This window comes from Onychostruthus taczanowskii, unplaced genomic scaffold (assembly GCF_017590055.1).
Source record: "Onychostruthus taczanowskii isolate IOZ18803 unplaced genomic scaffold, ASM1759005v1 scaffold28, whole genome shotgun sequence".
Classification (NCBI taxonomy): domain Eukaryota; kingdom Metazoa; phylum Chordata; class Aves; order Passeriformes; family Passeridae; genus Onychostruthus; species Onychostruthus taczanowskii.
In genome coordinates this window covers 731,378-750,459 of record NW_024500128.1, presented here as the reverse complement: position 1 = coordinate 750,459, position 19,082 = coordinate 731,378, and the positions used below count along the sequence as shown (strand labels likewise).

The 19,082-nt window shown below is 38.2% G+C and overlaps 1 protein-coding gene across 5 annotated transcripts in view; it reads right to left on the bottom strand.

Annotated features, from left to right (window-relative positions):
- RBMS3 (RNA binding motif single stranded interacting protein 3) overlaps positions 1-19,082 on the bottom strand; it is a 443,527-nt gene that overhangs the window by 385,852 nt on the left and 38,593 nt on the right. Inside the window, exon 1 of one of the 5 annotated variants that reach the window (XM_041407737.1) lies at positions 7,178-7,285. The exons of the other annotated variants lie outside the window; for them this stretch is intronic. The gene's annotated coding sequence lies outside the window, so the exon portion shown is untranslated. Of the gene's footprint in view, positions 1-7,177; positions 7,286-19,082 lie in introns of those variants that run through there. 5 annotated transcript variants of the gene reach the window in all.

Genomic DNA, 19,082 nt, shown 5'->3' with positions numbered 1-19,082 from the left:
CCAAAGTAGATGGAAACACTACCACTTGTTACCATTTATTCTGTCCAATTCTGGCCTGTGATTGACTAGGATTTTCAGTACTTCTATAGTAGATATTTCTTTCACACTATTGCCTGATGAAATGCTAAAAATGACCAGTTGCTGAATACGGCCAATTCCCAGAATACAATCATTTTGGATTAGTTTGTGAACTAGGTTCAGACTACGCAATTTTATGTCTATTTTTATTTGTATTGAAATAGATGCTTCCGTGTTTTTAGCTGTTTGAGCAGCAGTTGTTACCACAGACTACTTTGTGGCAGCATGAGCAAGAGTTGGATTCAATGTTATTATTTGAAAAGTATTTGATTTTTTTTTTCCTCCTGCATAAGTGGATCCCTTCCTAATTTTTGTTTCTTGGACTTTCTGACTAAACTATTTTATTAGGCAATCACAGCCCAAGGTGTCAGCTAAGAACTAAAATTCTAATTAGAGGATCCAGCATCCTCCACGATCATAACCTCCAGACATTAAAAAAAAGCCTGACACAATCAAGCAAGACTCTGGTGTTTCATTCCCTAGCTTTTAGGCAGCAGCTTTCAACTCACAACAATCTATTTCATTAATTCATTAATTGAATTCGTCCACTCTGAAAAAATTCATAATTTTGGGAATGGAAAAAATTGTAACTTTTGCCTGAATACAAGTACCTTTTTTCTCTCTAGTGAATCAAAGTAACTTCAGTGAAACTTCTGAAGGACCATTCCACATCAATTAATCAAGGTAGATACCAAATTCCTAATTGGAAGATAAAGATTACAGCCCCCTTGCAAATCTGTCTCCAACTCTTCTACTATTTTCCTCATGTATTTGTCTTCCTTGATACATACTGTGCTCCTCCCCCTTACTCACAAGCATGGCATCCATGAGTACTCTGTCATGCGTTAAGTAGGGCAAAACAGCTAAAGGTAAAATGTTCTAGGTCAAGTAGGCGATTCTAGTGGTTCAAGAGACAGTTTTTGACAGAACATGAAGTACACTCTTTGGTTCTGGCCAAAGTACTTCTGATAAGTACCTTGAAACATCCAAGCAAACACACTCATCAAATGAAGCAATTTAATGCAAGCAAGATGGCTTTGGAAAGAAAAAATTGATTCTTACAGAGTTGACTCTGCAGATTTGTACCGGCACTGTTCTTACAGACTGTTCCATGAAAGAATTGTTTCCATTGGTCCCCTTGAGTTTTGGATTCTTAGAGTTATTCTTCTAAGCTATGTTGCTCCAGTTGCAAAACCTGATGAATTTAATTTGTCATCCTGATTACACAATGTATTCAATGAGTCCATTTTACAATATAATATTGACTAAAATATTAATAGGAACTGTTGACAGGAACCAATCCAAAATAGCAACATGCACTCTGTTATTAGCAGTGTAGTTTCCACCATTAAATAGTCTAAAAACGCTTAATTGGATTTTAGCAGCCCTAGAAGTCAGGAAAGGAAAAGAACCTTTCAAAGCATTAACATCTCAAGTTCTGCAGCATGTTTCAGGAGCCAGCACAGCCCAGTAACTCGTTATGCTTGTGAAATATTGCAGAAGAACACCAATCCTTTCCAAAGTCCTGTTTCTTTAGCCTTTGAGTTGAAAATTAGAACATGGCATATAAAGAATTTTCACCTGAAGTTTAAAATGCCTGTATACATAGAAGTTTAATTTATTATTCTAATGACTTTCACAGCTTGAGATTCTCACTGGGAGACATGCCTGTATGCATTTAATAAGGCTGCAGAGATTGGGACTATTCCTGAAGGACTTTCCGAATCATTTCCAAAGCATCTTTTTATAGCTGGCAAAGTATAAATTATGTAAAAAGGCAATTAGATAGATACCATCAAATCTATTTGACTGTTAACCCCTCTTTGTTAGATTAATCTATAAACCTGAAAAGAATCCACTTTTAGCATTCCAAGACCATGCTCACATATTTAGATGTGAAGATGTAATCATTCAAATAACTGCAGCAGGGGGGCAAGGAAGGGAGGGAGAGAGGGAGGCAAGGAGGGAGAGAGAGGCAGGAAGTCTTCATGTTCTTCTCCTTTTCTCTTGAGACCTAAACAGCACGTTCATGACAAGTATGCTGTCCTATTACAATGATGCTGGTAGCTCGCAAACATAACTAATGATCCCAGCATTAGATTTTTTGAAATCTGGCAGAGATCTGATACACAAATGTATAAAAAAAGATTGTTATATCTCCTTTCCTTACTGATGAAATCCTAATTCTTTGGGGATGCGAGAACTGAGAAGAAACATTCCCACATTTCCCATAAATCTTCCAGTAGCAGAGAATGAAGAGAGCCAATGGCTCAAAACAGAGTTCCAATTAAGCCACATAATTTTTTTCCCACAAGATCGTCCCACAGGTAACAAAACATCAGGGCTGGTGCCACAGCTCTCTGCTCCTTTTCATAAAGGGCACTTCATTGCCTTCTTGGAATTCACGTATCATGGCACTGAATATTAAATACAAGTTTCACAGGGAGGGCAAGAGCATGAAATTCCCTAGTGTTTCTACCAGGGCCTAACTCTAAGTCAAAAATTTCTCTTTTCCTAGTAAGGAAATTATGAACAACACAGAGTGTGTTTCTGCTATTTGAGGCCAAGATACTCCTGAAAATTTCCCATCTCCAGTGTCAGTGCCCTTGAAGCCAGACAAGATCATTCAGCCTCAAACACGAACTGCAGCCTGCCTGTAATCCAGACTCAGATCTGAACACCCTCTTCTTCAACCATCTCTAATTATGGGTAACCTTGATTTGCTTTTTAGCTGGATAAACAGACAGGCTGGCTCAAGCATTTTTCACCCCATGGCAGAAGAGTAGATAATACATACATCAAAAGTGCTCTCTTCCCCTTCACCGCATGACTTCTGTTTTACGAGGCATGCCCAGAAGTAGAGATCATGTTAAACCATTTGACAAGAACATCCACTATTTCCTCCCCCCTCCCAGAAACTGACTGTGAGATTCTAGTTACAAAGACATTTTGTCAGTTCACTGCTGTAAGTGGCCACTTTTCATACGCGCCAGCTAAGCAGAAACTACCTGAGAGTTATGAATACTTATCAGATTGTGTGAAAGTCACAGGCATCACACTGCTGTCTGACTCTCAATAGCAGGGGACTTCTGGGTGTCATTTGGGAATGAAAAGATGCTGTCATTACTCCAAGAGGAGAAAGAGAGCCAAATGAGACTACTTGTGAAAGCAGCCCAATGATAGAACATTTTGATTAGAATAAATGACACCAAGAAATTGTCTGCTGGCAACCACACTTTTTCCTATTACAAGAAGATGATATAATAGAAGGGAATTTCGTTGCCAACTCTCATTCTACTGGGAGGTTTCTGAAACCTCAAATTCCATGAGACAACAGCCTCTAGAGATGAAGAAACAAAGGAAAGTATTTTCAGCTAGTGCTTTTCTGGGGAACAAAAAGAAAAGTTTCCTTACTTATATACACATGCACTTCCCTTCCTACAATTGATCTTGTTTCTTTACAGGGTAAAAATCTTGCATTTCACAAAAACCCAGACTATTAAGAACACTCTTCAGTAAAACTATGTTGCCCGGCCTGAAAGTCCATCAATAGTACCAATGGGTGCTGCTCATTCAGGGCCAGCAAAACTGGTCTTCACAAGGAGCAGATGGTCACTGTATGGAGAGCATTTGAGAGCTGCTTGTACCCAACAGCATTAAAAACTGAAGCCCAGCCCAGCTGAGAGCTCTCTGCATGCACTGCCAGCTCCGCACCTCAGTCACTGACCCATCACAGGGCAGTGGTTTGGAGGCATCTGTGCTCAGGTCTCAGCCTCTCTGTCTCCAGCTCTTCTCTCTTCCCTCACCAGATATTTCTTCTATTCACATCTAAAGAAAAAAGGCATTGCTAGTACACAACTGTACTTTGGGGGATTTTAGTATGAAAATATAATTCATGCCTTTCCTCCACCAGATCCTTTCCCTCTCAGTCACCAACTAGACATTCCACCCTGTAATAAAGCTCTTTTTCAACCACCTCAAACAGATGGAAGGATTCAAAAGAAGTTGTTCTGATGTGTGTGCCATAGTAAGTGACTGATCTATGCAGCTAGAGAGCCAGCCCTTCTTGAATGAATTTATATTTAATTCTACAAAACTAAATCAATCTAAGAGAAGGGGAATGTTGTTTTGGGTATGGGAAACCCAGAAACTTAGAAAGCAGCTGGAAGGTGCACTGTAATCATGTTCTTTGCATGGGACTACCCCAAAAACATGCATTAGTGACTGCACTGGATACTCTTCCTCTCTCTCAGCTGAAAACTCACCATACACCTCAGAAATATTTACCTAGAGTCTTGTTGAAGTTGATAGGTACATGAGTGGTGAATAAGTCTGGAAGAAGTTGTATTCTGTAACTTCCTGCCCAGCTTAGCCTGCAAATCTCTCCAAGTGATCAGTCACAGTGAAAATTAGTTTAAATGTTCAATGAGAGACCCAGCAAGCCTGAAAACTGAACTGACCTTGGACTGAGCCACAGTTTGTAGAAAGCTAATCAGGTACCTGCAAGTCCAAATAAAAATAAGCACATAACACTTTCAGCTAGATCAGGGGAAAGGGAAGAAATCAATACTAAATACATTGCAAATTTTATTTTGTTTTTTGAAATACGAACAGAACCTATCCATGGTTAAAACTCAGATAATAGTTGTAGTGAAAGGCAGGTTTCAGCTCCTATATTAACTGAGAAATTTGATCTATAAAAATAATAAGGTTTTTCTCCACATTTTTTTCATTAAATCACTGGAAGCTGACATTGTTTAAATATTAAAACACCAAACAAACCCAGAAGTGAGCAACACACAGGATGTTCCAAGCAGAAAAAGATAAGCTGTTTTGATCTAAACACTCTTACCTTAAAGGACAAAGTACCATGAACTAAGATGGAAAATTCTAGGTTTATTTGGTTCGATGCAAATCAACGTTTCAGCCAACTTTCCAATTAATTGTCAGACTTGAAAGCCCTTTATACATCCAAATCCACATGTAATGGATCTCCCACCTTACTCTGGTCCTCCTGCTCTCTTTTGGGTCACTTCCTATATGCCTTGAGATGGATGTCCGCAAAAAGTGGTAGCACTCAAGTACAAATGAGATGCTGAAAAGCCAGTGGGTAATTATGGCAATCCTACATCTCTCTTACTTCTTGGAATTCAACTGCTCAAGTTTCTGGAAGGTAACTTGCAATGGGTGAGTGCCCAGGACAGTGCCCCAACCCGGAGGAACCTAAGTACCACATCTAAAAATAAAAGTACTGTTTTGTCAGGTCAACACTTCAGTGCTCTTGGGAAGTCATCCAGATGGAAATTGCAGTCTTCCCCCAAGAGCCACATCCAAACACACTGAAATCAAGGTGCTGTGAGATCAAATTACAGCTGTGATGTTTTTCACATTTTAGGCCAAGATCCCAATCTCCACATCAGCTCCTTTCTGCCACATCCCAGAGCTGTGGCAGCATGAAAGCCTTGCAGCTGACCTACAGAAGATGCACCAAAGATGCCTGAACTGAGAACAGCTTTAAGGCTACTTTAAGTACCACACTTATTCCCAGCACCTACCTTGTGGAAAGCTGCAGTACTCTCACAACACCACTCATGCAGTGACTACAGACCACTTACCCAGGTTCCAACCACGTGGTCGATGCTAAAAGGCTTTTCTGGGGCTCTACACATGGGTAAACCTGAGAGCAAACGCGTGACAGCTTTGCGTGAGCACAGCCACCCTATGCTCCATGGAATAGGGACTCCATCTCGCTGCTTTACAAAGCATCACACACATCCTTGGGACTAAGAAATACACACTAACAGCAAGAAGGACTTAAAACAAAGAAATAGTGTTCATCCTACAGGTTTCTGATGACAGCAAGGCACTCTCCTAGGCACAGGAGGTTTTCAGAGCAGTGTTTATCTCTGGCAAGCACAGTCATTTATTTGCAAGCTAATTCTCTTATTAGAAAATACAGATTTATACCTTTGAGGATACACAAACAATGAAGTTCTGTGACCAAATCAGACTTCACAAAAGCTCATCTAAAAACAATCACCTGCTTGTAATTTAAAGGTTAGAGTTTTGGTTGTTTAATTTTTAATTAATTCTCCCAAAGTTATGCTAAATTCCAGATAGATACACCACTTTTCAGTACCATTCTTTCATGCTCTTTTCAATACATTTTATTAACGCACACTACAAATAAATTCTATTGTGGTGTAAATGAAAGAGATTGTAGAGAGAATTAAAACATTTAGTGGCACAATGCAGATTTTAGGCATTCGAGTAAAACACAGGTCTCAGACATCCTCATGTAAATGTGAAGACAGCAAACTGAAAAAAATTGGCAAGATGGGAAAGAAATTGGAAGGAAAAAAAATTCCTTTCGCATTGAAAAGTTACTTTCGTTATGAAAAGGACTAAATCAAATAGTAAAAATTCTTGTGACTTAAACTACATTATATTAATGTGGCTCCACAACATAGTATGTTGCTACAATGTATAAATTAACTTTCATTTTCTGGAGACAGTAAGTAGGGAGTGTTTTGTCTAGCTATATGGGATCATGAACAATGTAACAATTTCAAAGCATTCCCTTCACGCATAAAAATCCTTGCATACTGTTAATATATCCTGACTAGATTAAAAGTCTTGCAAATGATTTGGCCTGAAAAGCCTTAGTATGAGATCTCCTTTAGGGAAATATCTTCAGCACCAATTATTTTAATTGACAAGGAAGCCAAGAGAATAGCAGCGAGGAGACAGAGACAGAGTAGACCAGGAAAGGCTCTGTTTCCCCATTTACTCTCACATCCTGGAGTCTATTTGCTATTAGTACTTGCAGCCTTCCCCACCCTAACTATTTATATTACTACCGCTTCATGGGTATGTTGAAACTTTAAATCATGGGAGACCATGTAAGAGTAATACTTAATAGGTTATTGGCACCATAGCCATGCCTCACACGCTTTTTTTTTCTCCCCCCCTTTAAAAGCCCCACTTTCATCACTTGCTGTCCTCAAATAGCTGGTATGCTTTTGAACAGCTTTAGCACACCGCAATTATTTCCCTCCACCCTCCAGAGAGGAAACAAAGGAGAGCAAATGTAACCTACTCGGTGTGATAACAACTGTGAAATCTTCTGCTTTCCGTTCCTCGCTCCCCCCACAGTGCCCTCCAGAAGTAACCCGAGCCTACCATCCCATCAAATCAGTGACATTTTAAGGCCCCTGCAAGGGGGGAAGAAAAAAAAAAAAAGTTGTTTCAACCTTGGGAATCATGTGGAATCCACATAATTTACTATTTCCTGTGATTCATCAAACTTCCTTCTTCCCAAGAGTAATTGGTCACCACTTATTTATACACCACAGAGCGACTTAACTCCAAAGGTCAGTCCAAGATTAAAAAAAGAGCAGACCATTTATTCAAGAAATCTGGGTGGTTTGGGGTTGTTGGTTGTTTCTTGATTTTTTTAAATTTTGGTTGGGGTTTGGGTTTTGGAAGTGGGAGGAGGTATTAAACCTGTAAAGAAAAAAAACCTTACATGTCTTAAGCAGGCACTCAGCCTTTCAGAAAACGTGTGTTACCATCGATGAAGCAGCATCACAGTGTAGATTTAGGATGCAGAATCTTTAGCAGAGAGAACTGCTTGTATGTGTGGTAAATCAGGCCTCAATTTCAGGCAGAAGAATTAGGAAGAGTGGGAGCATGCACACAGCATTGCACACTCACTTGCAATGAAAAGGAATGTCACATATTTGATGCAGACCTGCCTTGACGCCCAGGCAGATGGGGTGAGCACCAGTAACAAAAATACTTTTGCAGGAAGAGTGCGTGTGTGTGTCTTTGTGTTTACAAAGCAAACCATTTGGTTTCCCTACAATAAAAATGTTTAATCTTTGCTATAATAAGAAGTAAGGAAAAGCAATTATCAATCTAGAAGCCCAGAGGAGAGATATAAAGTAGCCCTTAAGCTCCACATTTCAGACAAAACTGTTATTCTAACATAAAACAACTACCTTTAACATGCATGCACTTTTAATAAACAAACACTAAGACACTATGGAATTGAATACTTTCTCTAGCTAAAACTTCTACCCAGTTTTCATGTTCTCTCTGCACCTCACAGCCCTGTAGCCCCATCTACACAAATGAGTCAAGCAGTATGAAAAGAGATGCCTGAACAAGTTAATATCACATAAACTCCAAACCCCAGTTTGAGGGAGCAATTCATATTACCCATGTTAAAGATTTGAGTAATTAAATGCTGAGATATAAGATGTCCAATCAAAAGGAAAACTTACACATATAAGTTTAAATGCACATATATTACAACATCCATGAAAATACAGCATGTGACATAGCTGACATTAAGAAGGGGACATTCTAATTCAGCCTGTTTAAAAAACTAGAAAACACAGCCCAGCTCTTCTTTTAGGGTATAACTGAAGCATATCAAACATATTTATTTATTATATCAAGGAAACAAAAGAAACCTGCTGAAGTTAAGCCAATTGTTGTAGAACAACCATGTATTTTCTAACCCTCTTACAGATTCCAAAGATCTCCTTGATGGAGAGCAAAGGAATTCCAAACATCCTTGCAGGGCACTTTGCCCCAGGCATTAACTGAAATTCCCACCATGATCAAGACAGAGAAAAAGAAACTATGTATTTTTTTTAAGTACGTATGTATGTATACATAAGAATATAGATACAAAAAAGTAAAATTATATATATACATATATGCAAACAATATGTAGTCAATTGTATTTCAGATGAGAAAATATATGGAATTAGTCAATAGGAATATTTATACTCCTAATCAAGATGTTAAATATGATTCTCCGTGACAAAGTAGCACATGCAGAAATCCCAAGATATTTAGGAAAGAAATTACATGTTACTTTACATGTTTAGGTCAGGTTTTGTTTCACTTTTTTACTTCCATTTCTTTGTTAGGAAATATCTGATGTGTGCAAAAACAGGGATCTGAGACAAAGCCTTCTCTCCTTCAGCTAAAACACTTCAAGATTTTTTTTCCCCTTTAAGCATTTCTATGTACCTGCCTAACACTGGTCAGATGTATGGTCAAGATCATAACCATTTTTTCAAATTAGTTCAAAGTACTTCTTCTACTCCAAATTAATCATTTTAATTATGCTGTCAACAGCTGCATCAGGGCTTCAAATCAAATATGTTTTGTTAATGAGATCCTGTTGCCATACGTTTTTTACCCAATACTCTTTTAAATTGCTAAACTACATGTTAGGGTATTCCATTATAGGCAGGCCTTCATATAGACAATCACTTTAAATAATTTAAAGAACACACTCTGAATTTTGATATGCACATAGAATAAAACCCAACCTCCTGGAAGTCTTGTCTCAGGAACACAGGAATTTTTGTCCTTCATTCGAATTCTCATAAAAGTAACAGGGGGAAAATCGGTTTAAATGGAAGTGTGGCAGAGAAGGAAGATAATAATCCTTTCCTTTTTGCTGTGATCCTTCCTGTTCCTGCATTTGCTTCAGTGAAACCTTCCTAAATTGGCAGAATTTTAATGCAACAAAAATATGTACTGGCAAGGTCGGGATTTTGCTTAGCTTTTTTCCTCCCCTCCCTGGTGTTCCTTTAAACCTTACAAAAGAGCCTGTAGACAGGACTGTCAGGTAAAATTCACAGAACAAAAGAATGCAAATTGCCACCTATTACCTCTCAGGCACATTTCAAATAACCAAAAGAAGTCTAGATAAATGATAAGATTCCAGTCAATAGCTCATTTCTGCTATAACCACACAGCTCTGAAAGGAAATACAGTGCAGTTAAACCAGTAGTGATTACTGGACAAGAAAAATATAGTTACCTTTTAACCATGGCACAGTAGCATTTACAGATCAAAACCACGTTATTAAACTCACAGACTGGCCACTCTCCACGTCTTCTCAGAATATTTCTCAAAAGCTAACATTTCTAACAGCACAGCACCTGAAAGTATGCATACCTCGCATTTTCTTTCCTGGCTACAGCTTCCATAAATCCCATCTGCCCCTCTCGGAGGCGGGATAACTATCCTTTTAAGAAAAGTATTAGCTTTTGTAAAATCACACGCTTAAAGCTGCCACTGAAGCAAGGTGCTTATAAGCACTTTGTGTTGGCCTAACCCACACTCTTTTGAAAATACCACCCTCGGGCAACTAAATCCTTGGCCTAATTTTCAAAATTGCTGAAGATTCAGCAGTTTCTAATCATTGCACGGGAACTAATGGGGTGTTAGCAGTTTGAAAAACAGGCCACTTATTTGAGTCCCTTAGGACCAGAGCTTGGGATGCCTAATTTTACACAGCCATTTTTAAACAAAGCAGCCTTAAACCAGTTTTTTTTGCCTAAACTTTGGCCCAGCAGCCTTCCCCTTACATTGAGGGGCTAAAAAAGGCTGACACTTTTGAATATGGAGAGGGGGATGGGCACTAATAAGAGCAAAGTTTACAAAAACTGCATGGGCAGTGGAAGAGGTGAATGCAGAACTGGTACGCCACGGAACTGGGGCTGCATGGCAGGTGCCAGGAAAAAAAGAACTGAGTAGAACCATCACAAACTAGCTATATGGAAATGAAAAATATGTATCCATCTTACAGGAGGACATAAATTTGGGCTAGACCGCTATTCCTTAGGCTCTATGCTGGATGATAAGAAAGCTGTGTTATAAAAGTATTGCTTCCCAAAGGTCTTGACTAAAATCCTAGCCCCAGTACACAATAAAGCATTCCTCAATGTAATTCCTGCTGTTTGGCTATCAGTAACAACTGGAACCCTGTGACAGCACTCCTGACAGAGCACGGTGCTGGTGTGCCCTGCCTGTGCTGCCAAGGAACAGGTGAGCTCAGAGGTTCTCAAGGCACTGGAAAAGCCTTCCATACCAAGCATGGCATTTGCAGTCACAAGAAGCCCCACCTTGAGCTTCAAAACCAGCTTCCAGCTGCCCTTGTACATTGTGTTGCTCTGTGTGTATCACAGCTGCTTCAGAATTGAAAATAACACACACAGGAAAGGACAGCCTGACACTAAGAAAGCAGCTCTCTTGTGAAAATATTGAGAATTTGGCGTTTGTAAATCAAGAGGCAGCTCATATTTGTCACCAAATTTCTGATTACTTACATAACCAGCTATGTCTGATGCTTGACAATGCTGATATGTAAAATAAGACAGTGCCTGAATGGCATCGGGCAACTAAAAGGGGGAAACAATTATACATAAGGTCAAATTCTAGGGATTTCTACAACTTCTACACACATTTGCAATAACTATTTTCATTCATAGAGCAAACAATGGAAACAATTATCAAGGCTGGATCTAAGTTTTTTAAATATCCCACAGGAAGGCATTTTATAATGCACTGAATCTATTTAGCAGTTTGAGAACACCAGTATCATCAGCCAGCTAGTAATGAAGTCAAAACATTACCCAGGCAAAGCATAACACACAGACAAATTCTATCTTCTAAAAGTCTGAGCTGTATTGGAACATATTTTCTACATAAACATTACTGGTGTAATCCAACAGATTTATAAGATGTATTCTTAAAAGCTTATTATCAAACAAATGTTTTATGAAAGATGGTATGTTGTGCTTTATGGCAAGGTTCTGAGGTAAACTTTCATTTAAATGCAAACCGTAAAATGGTCTACGCACTATTTTGGCAACTTGATGTGTACAGAATTCATCCCTACTCCAATTTCATCATATCCTTACTAAATTATTGTAGACTGAAATTGTGCCTAGCAATTATTTAAGAAATATGACTCAAGAATCTAAATATAGTTTACAAACATTGCTAAAATATTTGCCAGCAAAATATTGAAGTCTTTTAACTTTTCCCATAATGTAGTTAGACTTCTCTTTTGGGGTTTCTTTCAGTGATGGAAAATAATTTTTCCCTTAATATCAGAGACACAAGCTCAAAGGACAGGTCCTGTCCTGGTTTAAATCAGGCAGCTCTGAGTAAATCTATTTTACTCAACTGATGATCCCCCTCAAAGAAAACAACTCTTGCTTTTTATGTCATCAAACCACTTTTCCTGCCATGAATTTCCATTGCAACTCTCTTTTATGGAAGATGAATTACAGCAACAGCTTACATACCTCTTCTATTTCAATTTTGGCGTATCAAGGTTTCACTGGCTTCCATTTCCTCCTCTTTTTCCCCTACAGTAATTGCCAGGATTGCTTTCTGCTTTGAAATGTCCTTCACATGCAAATGATGGAGTCAGCCAGGCTGGGCACCTCTCCCCTCTCAACAACAGGGGGAAAAAAGCTACCTGCTATGATGAATCAGAAGAGTTTCATGCTGTTTCTAATTTTTCCATTTCATGTTCAAGTAATGCTGATCACAGACTTTTCTTTCCTAATTACTGTTTTGGATGAACTATATGATTTTTCGAGCTGGTGGAAGAGCATCAAAAAGTACAATAAGCAAGCAGGGCTGCTGAGAGCAGAATACAGGCTAGCAAAGGAAAGCCAATAAATAAGAGATTGAAAAAGAGAACAAAATGTATGTATCAATGAACAGTTTGTTCAGTGCAAGGTAGTTTAAATAAATTAGGATTTGAACAAAAAAAATTTGTCTTTGATGATGATGTAAGTCATGTTAATATAATTTCATTCCCCCATATATTACCTCTTCATGTCTTAGGAAAAATTAAATATTTGCCCACTGAAAAAACCCTGAAATATTTGGCTATTTTACAAGGCTGTAATAATAGGGGGAAAAAAACCCATTCTAGTTAAAATTTGGGTCTCAGCAAGGCAATTTTTGACAACAAAGATCTACATATTTAAATGAAGGTGTTTTCCTTCCAGCTCTAGCAGCACCAGATAGAGAGGACTAATTCAAAAATTCGTTATTTCCAAGCAAAGAAATTAACATAGAGCAAATTTTACTAGTAATGAATTTTCATCTCAAAAACCTTTCTCCAATTCTCTCTGCATGCCACAATCTTTATGTAAACTTTAAAAAAAAAAAAAACCAAACAAAACAAAACAAACAGAAACAAAACCAACATGTGCAAAACCCAAGCAGCCTCACACTACCACCTGGAAGTAGCTAAAAATTGGACCTGAGAAATCAGATCCTAAAAAACAATTCCGTTCATCCAAAAAAAAAAAAAGTTTCTGAAATTGGTTTCTGCCCAGCCATGCTTGTCCTGTCCTGAGCCTGCACATGTGCAGCTCACACTATAGACTCCTGCACTTCATGCTCCCCATCATACCCACAGCTCTGTGTCCAGGTAAGAGTTGAATTGAATGAGTCACAGTTACTGACTTTTAACAAGGCAACTCTATTTCCATAGTGCAAACTTTTACTGAGACAGATTACTTCCCAATTATCAAGTACACTTTGCTTGCTCCTTTATCTCCACTGTTTGGGACTCCCCTCACCTCCCAATTTCCAAAGAATTTGTCCTTAATGATTTTTTTTTTCCTCAGATAATAGAGCATTATGAAACTTTTGGATTCATGCCATGCAAGTCACAAATTAAAAATTATATATGTGTATATATATATGTACACATACACATATGTAAATGCAGCAATCTCTGCAGTACATAATCTAGGTTATTCAATTTATTTATGGTATCAATGGTTACGAGCAAGTCTTGTTACTACTATTAAATTACCAACAAGGAAGGTAAGTATGAATCCTGTGGTGGTATCTATCTTAATTTTCAGCAATCTCAATCAAACTGTTCCTTGTGTATTTAATACAGAAATTCCTAAGCAGACACTCAGAGGCTTTTACTGTTATCTCTGTTCTATGCCCACTGTTATCTTGAGAATATTTTCATGTATGTGTACTGTTGATTGACCTGCTTTGTTATAAGGAAAACTACAATTAACCTAGACTAACTTCCTTCAAAAACTGAAGAGCAGTAAAACACTTCTTACAGTTCAGCAGGTCTGATAAAAACAAGTATATGCATATAGTTATGCTTATACTCTTTAAGCATCAAGAACTGAAGACTTGCCTGAAAATTCTGCAAAATACTTTATATTTGCCTGGCTCATTCACTAACATTTTAGGCTGACTCAAAAGCCAGACTACATAACCAAGCACTGTATGATCATCTACAAAGTTTAGGTGGTCTTTTTTGCCCTATTTCAATAAACCAAGTTTAAGGTAGAGAGCTCAATGGTGATCCAGATCAGAAAAGCTTTTTTTCTCTGCAATGCCGAGTTTAAGTTATTTCTAAGAGGCACTTAGTAGTCGTGAACCCCCGTATACTATTGTCCTAGTGTTTTATCTTGACCCTGACTAAAGGGTTTTTTTTTTCTTTACTTACTATCACTAGAAAGGATTTTCAAGAATTGCATCTCATCATGTCAGATTCTCCTTGCAGAGCTGACCTCTCTGCATGTCAGAGCCTGGTAGCATCGGGAGAAAAAATGCAGAGCAGCTTCAGCAGAAGTCATACATCACTTACAAAGACCAGACAGACTCGAAATCACATTCACATCAGTGATGCTGCAGTTGCAGAACAAAATCTAGTCCAGGAGCTCTATCCCTCCTCCCTGGCATTTTTCCCCCTGGTGATTCCTACTCAACTGTAAAGTTGCACATTCCTGAAAGTGAAGTACACTTCTTTTGGGGGCTTTCCCAACCTTTTGGTGTATTTCCCAGAGGAATTTTTTGAGAGACACTTTTTTAATGAGAATAGATCAAGAGACAGACAAATCACAAGGAAGCGCTAAGCTACTGCAAAAACACTCAGAGAAGGGAAGACAGGACCACTGGATGAGCCTCTGAGCTCCTGTGCCACAGAGCTATGAAGTGAAGAGCTGAAGCAGCTACTGCTGCCCCTTTTCCTGACAGAACTGTGGCTGGAGATGTAAGTCTGGATAACAGTCTCACTGTGCTATACAGAAAGGGATCTTGAAACTTTTTAAATTCTACCCACATCTGTAGTATCATCACAACTCAGGTGCATTCCAACAAGCATTGCACCTGCTGAAAGCACATTTCTCAAAACCTGTAATCCTGGATTACTCTTGTCTTGTCCACTTTATGAAAGCCCTAAATTTTGGGTGTCTCCATGTTCATCACTGGACACAATGTAGCAGTACTCCAGGATCCAGGGAGCATTCAGGAGTCAGACCACAGATCATACACCAGGAACTGGTATTCCCTGATAGCACCTGACCCCTAGTTAGACCAAATGGTCTGAAATGTGCTATATAAGAGATAGGTATTATTACTATAATTTGTCTCTTCTGTGCTAGACAAAACATTCTGAATTGCAGCTTTCCTTGTTTACATGAAAACAAGGAAATTAGCTTCCTATTTCCCTAGTGCTATCTAGGGAATGCAAAAAGGATGCCCTAGAAGAAAGGCTTTCAGAGTTTGCCACAATAAAGATACTTCAGGGCAGGAACCTATGAAAACACCTTTGAAGTGACAACAGCCACTCAAGGGCATCCTGAATATGAAATATTTTATTGTACCAATCCGATTATTACTCTATCTACTAAATGTTCTCTATATATTAGTACTCAAGTAGACAGGATTACATATTATTATAGTTGTTATAAATACCAATTGTATTTAATTTATTTATATTTGTATAAGTTACATATATAATTATATTTTATGTAAAAACATTTCCAATTCAATACCCATATATGCATAATGTGAAGAAAATTATTTCCTTAAGAATTGAGATGCTGGTTTATCAATATAATTCCTGCACTTGTGTATTTTTCTCTGACTGCCTTTCTTTTTAAAGGACACTATGCCAGATACATTATATAAAGAAACAGAGAAGATCTCAACTGGTTCTTTTTTGGTTGGTTTTATAGGGGCTTGTTGGTATTTTTTGACATAGAGCAAGTACACAGTAAGATAAAGGAAACTCTATACTTTAGTTGTACTCAGGGACACTTTTATAGTTAATTGCACTTGTGTTTTCTCAAGCAGCTCAAACACTGCAAAGTCACAATCCTAATGAAGTAGGAAAATATTATCTTTTCAAATGTGAAGACAGAAATCAAGTTGAAGTGACTTTTCCAAGGCCAGTGACAGACAGGAGAACAGAAAGAAGCAGAATCAGCCTTTCAAACATTTGATCTTTTACTAGAGAGAGGTCTCCTTCTTAGCTGAAACAGGTCTACTTTGGTGACAGTTATAAAAAAATAGCTTCAGTTGAAAATCAGGGCTTTTTTATTTGGCTTTCTGAGTTAGTTGGAATGGGTGAGTAATGGAGAGACTCATTAACTCCTGTGCTTTTCACCACTGCTTTCAAAGCAATCACGGAATTAGCTGAAAATTGTTCTCTGGCCTGTCCATGTTTTCTATTGAACAATTCTCATGATAGAAGAGCCAAGATCTGTGACCTAAACTTGGCTCCAATAATGCAGAGAGCAGCCTCTCCTCTGTGGTGAACTGAGCCTTGAACAATTTCATTAAAAGAAATCATTGCAAAAGATGAAATCGATGCTCTCATAACACAATAGCCTAAATCGTTAATACAGATCCTAATTTAAAGCAGGCAAAAATGTAAATTTTCCCTATCTTCTTTCACAGAATAACACGTGTCAGGCTTTCATGGGAGGGATAAACTCACCTGCAGTAGTGATGGCCAAGTCCAACATTTATTAATTTCGAAAACAAAAAATAATGAAGGTGACAGCTCAATTTTGTAACATGGAGCTGGTCTGACCTAAGAACACCGCAGCAGCAGGTGATCTACCATGTAAATGAGATAGATGGATGCAATGAAATTTGCTTGTCCCCAAATGATCCTACTGCTGTCAAGCAATTTCAGTCTATGCACAAAGATTCCAAGCACAGGTCATGGTAAAGCATTCAATTCAATACCAAGAACCTTATCATATTATTTCACATGAAGAAAGATTGTATAGTCAAGCAGTCTGACAACTTTGCCTATGAAGGACAATTTCTCCAAAACAAATGCCAACAGCTTATTAAGTTACCAATACATTGCTAAGCTATACTGACTTAATACCACCAGGCCAAAATATTTTCTGACTATTTTTAAAGGGCAGTGCTGGGAAGCTTGCAAATCACACTTCACATTTTAATGAAAGGTGCAATTACTGAACATTTACCTTGCATTTAATTAGAATGAAACATCAATAAGGTTCATTTAGCGTCTGTCTAATATGTCAACAACATTTTAAAGGCAGTAGCAAACATTTGTTTTTGATTTATACTTTTGCAGTTTTGCATTTTCTGGGTTGCTATTAAACGACTGAATGACAAATGATGCAAAGATAACTCTGCTGTGGTTCTTGCACAGAACTCAAACCAAAGACTAATTTAAAATCAGTATCATTTCCTCTAAAATAACAATGGTTAGGGTTATCATATGCAATTATGACAAAGGAATACATCTGTTTTTCTGATCTATCTGTCACTGTTTTGACTGCTTCCTAATGCATTCAAAATTAGAAATAGCTGATGTATCTTTTCTGAAATTAAAACAAAAAAAAAACCCAAAAAAACACCAAACAAACAAAAAAAAACCCCAATAAAGATAACAAGGCAATAACACAAGAAAATCTTTGCTGAAGACATCACATGCAACACAACTGATTCCACTTTGCCAGTCTGGCTCAGCATAAGCTGCTCCTTATGGTACATACCTCAAACTCCCTTTCAGCTGGTGGCACGGTGACAAACCAGACACAAAGTATAATAATACATTTCCTTCTAACTTCATAGTATTTTGCTGTTTCAAGCATACTTGGAGTCACAAACCCCAGACCTAGATCTAACTTTCTATGAAGATCTGCTGATCAAGGAGCAAGGCAATGACTCCAGCTTCCCTGGACCAATTTCTTCAGGACTAAACTCTAAGAACCACTTGCAACTTCTTTCCCAGAGACTAGAAAATGATGAGAGGAATAGCTAAACATAAACAGAGGAAAAAACAACACACTGGAACCTTAGAAGGCTTACCCAAGCAAAATTTGCTTCCAGAGTGGAACCTGCACCTGACACCCAAGTACTCATGTATTACATAAGTTTGTCACATAACACTGTGGCAGCTGGGATGCACAAATACTCATGGAAAAGACCATGGCAGGTTTGGCCAAGGAGAGCTCATAACATGCTTGATGAGCACCCTGCAAACAAAAAAAAAAAAAAAAAAAAAAAAAAAAAAAAAAAAAAACACCAAACAAACAAACAAAAAACCCCAATAAAGATAACAAGGCAATAACACAAGAAAACCTTTGCTGAAGACATCACATGCAACACAACTGATTCCACTTTGCCAGTCTGGCTCAGCATAAGCTGCTCCTTATGGTACATACCTCAAACTCCCTTTCAGCTGGTGGCACGGTGACAAACCAGACACAAAGTATAATAATACATTTCCTTCTAACTTCATAGTATTTTGCTGTTTCAAGCATACTTGGAGTCACAAACCCCAGACCTAGATCTAACTTTCTATGAAGATCTGCTGATCAAGGAGCAAGGCAATGACTCCAGCTTCCCTGGACCAATTTCTTCAGGACTAAACTCTAAGAACCACTTGCAACTTCTTTCCCAGAGACTAGAAAATGATGAGAGGAATAGCTAAACATAAACAGAGGAAAAAACAACACACTGGAACCTTAGAAGGCTTACCCAAGCAAAATTTGCTTCCAGAGTGGAACCTGCACCTGACACCCAAGTACTCATGTATTACATAAGTTTGTCACATAACACTGTGGCAGCTGGGATGCACAAATACTCATGGAAAAGACCATAGCAGGTTTGGCCAAGGAGAGCTCATAACATGCTTGATGAGCACCCTGCTTATAAAAAAAAAAAAAAAAAAAAAAAAAAAAAACACCAAAAAAGCCCTTTTGACAAATGCCACTATGGGAGACATCTCATGAAAGCCAGCAGAACAATTTCCACGCCTTTACCCTGCAGTACCAGCTGCAGATGCTGGTTGCCACTGACAAGACTCTTCTGATCTGGCTGCGATGACATTCTTTGGAAATAAAAGCCTTAAT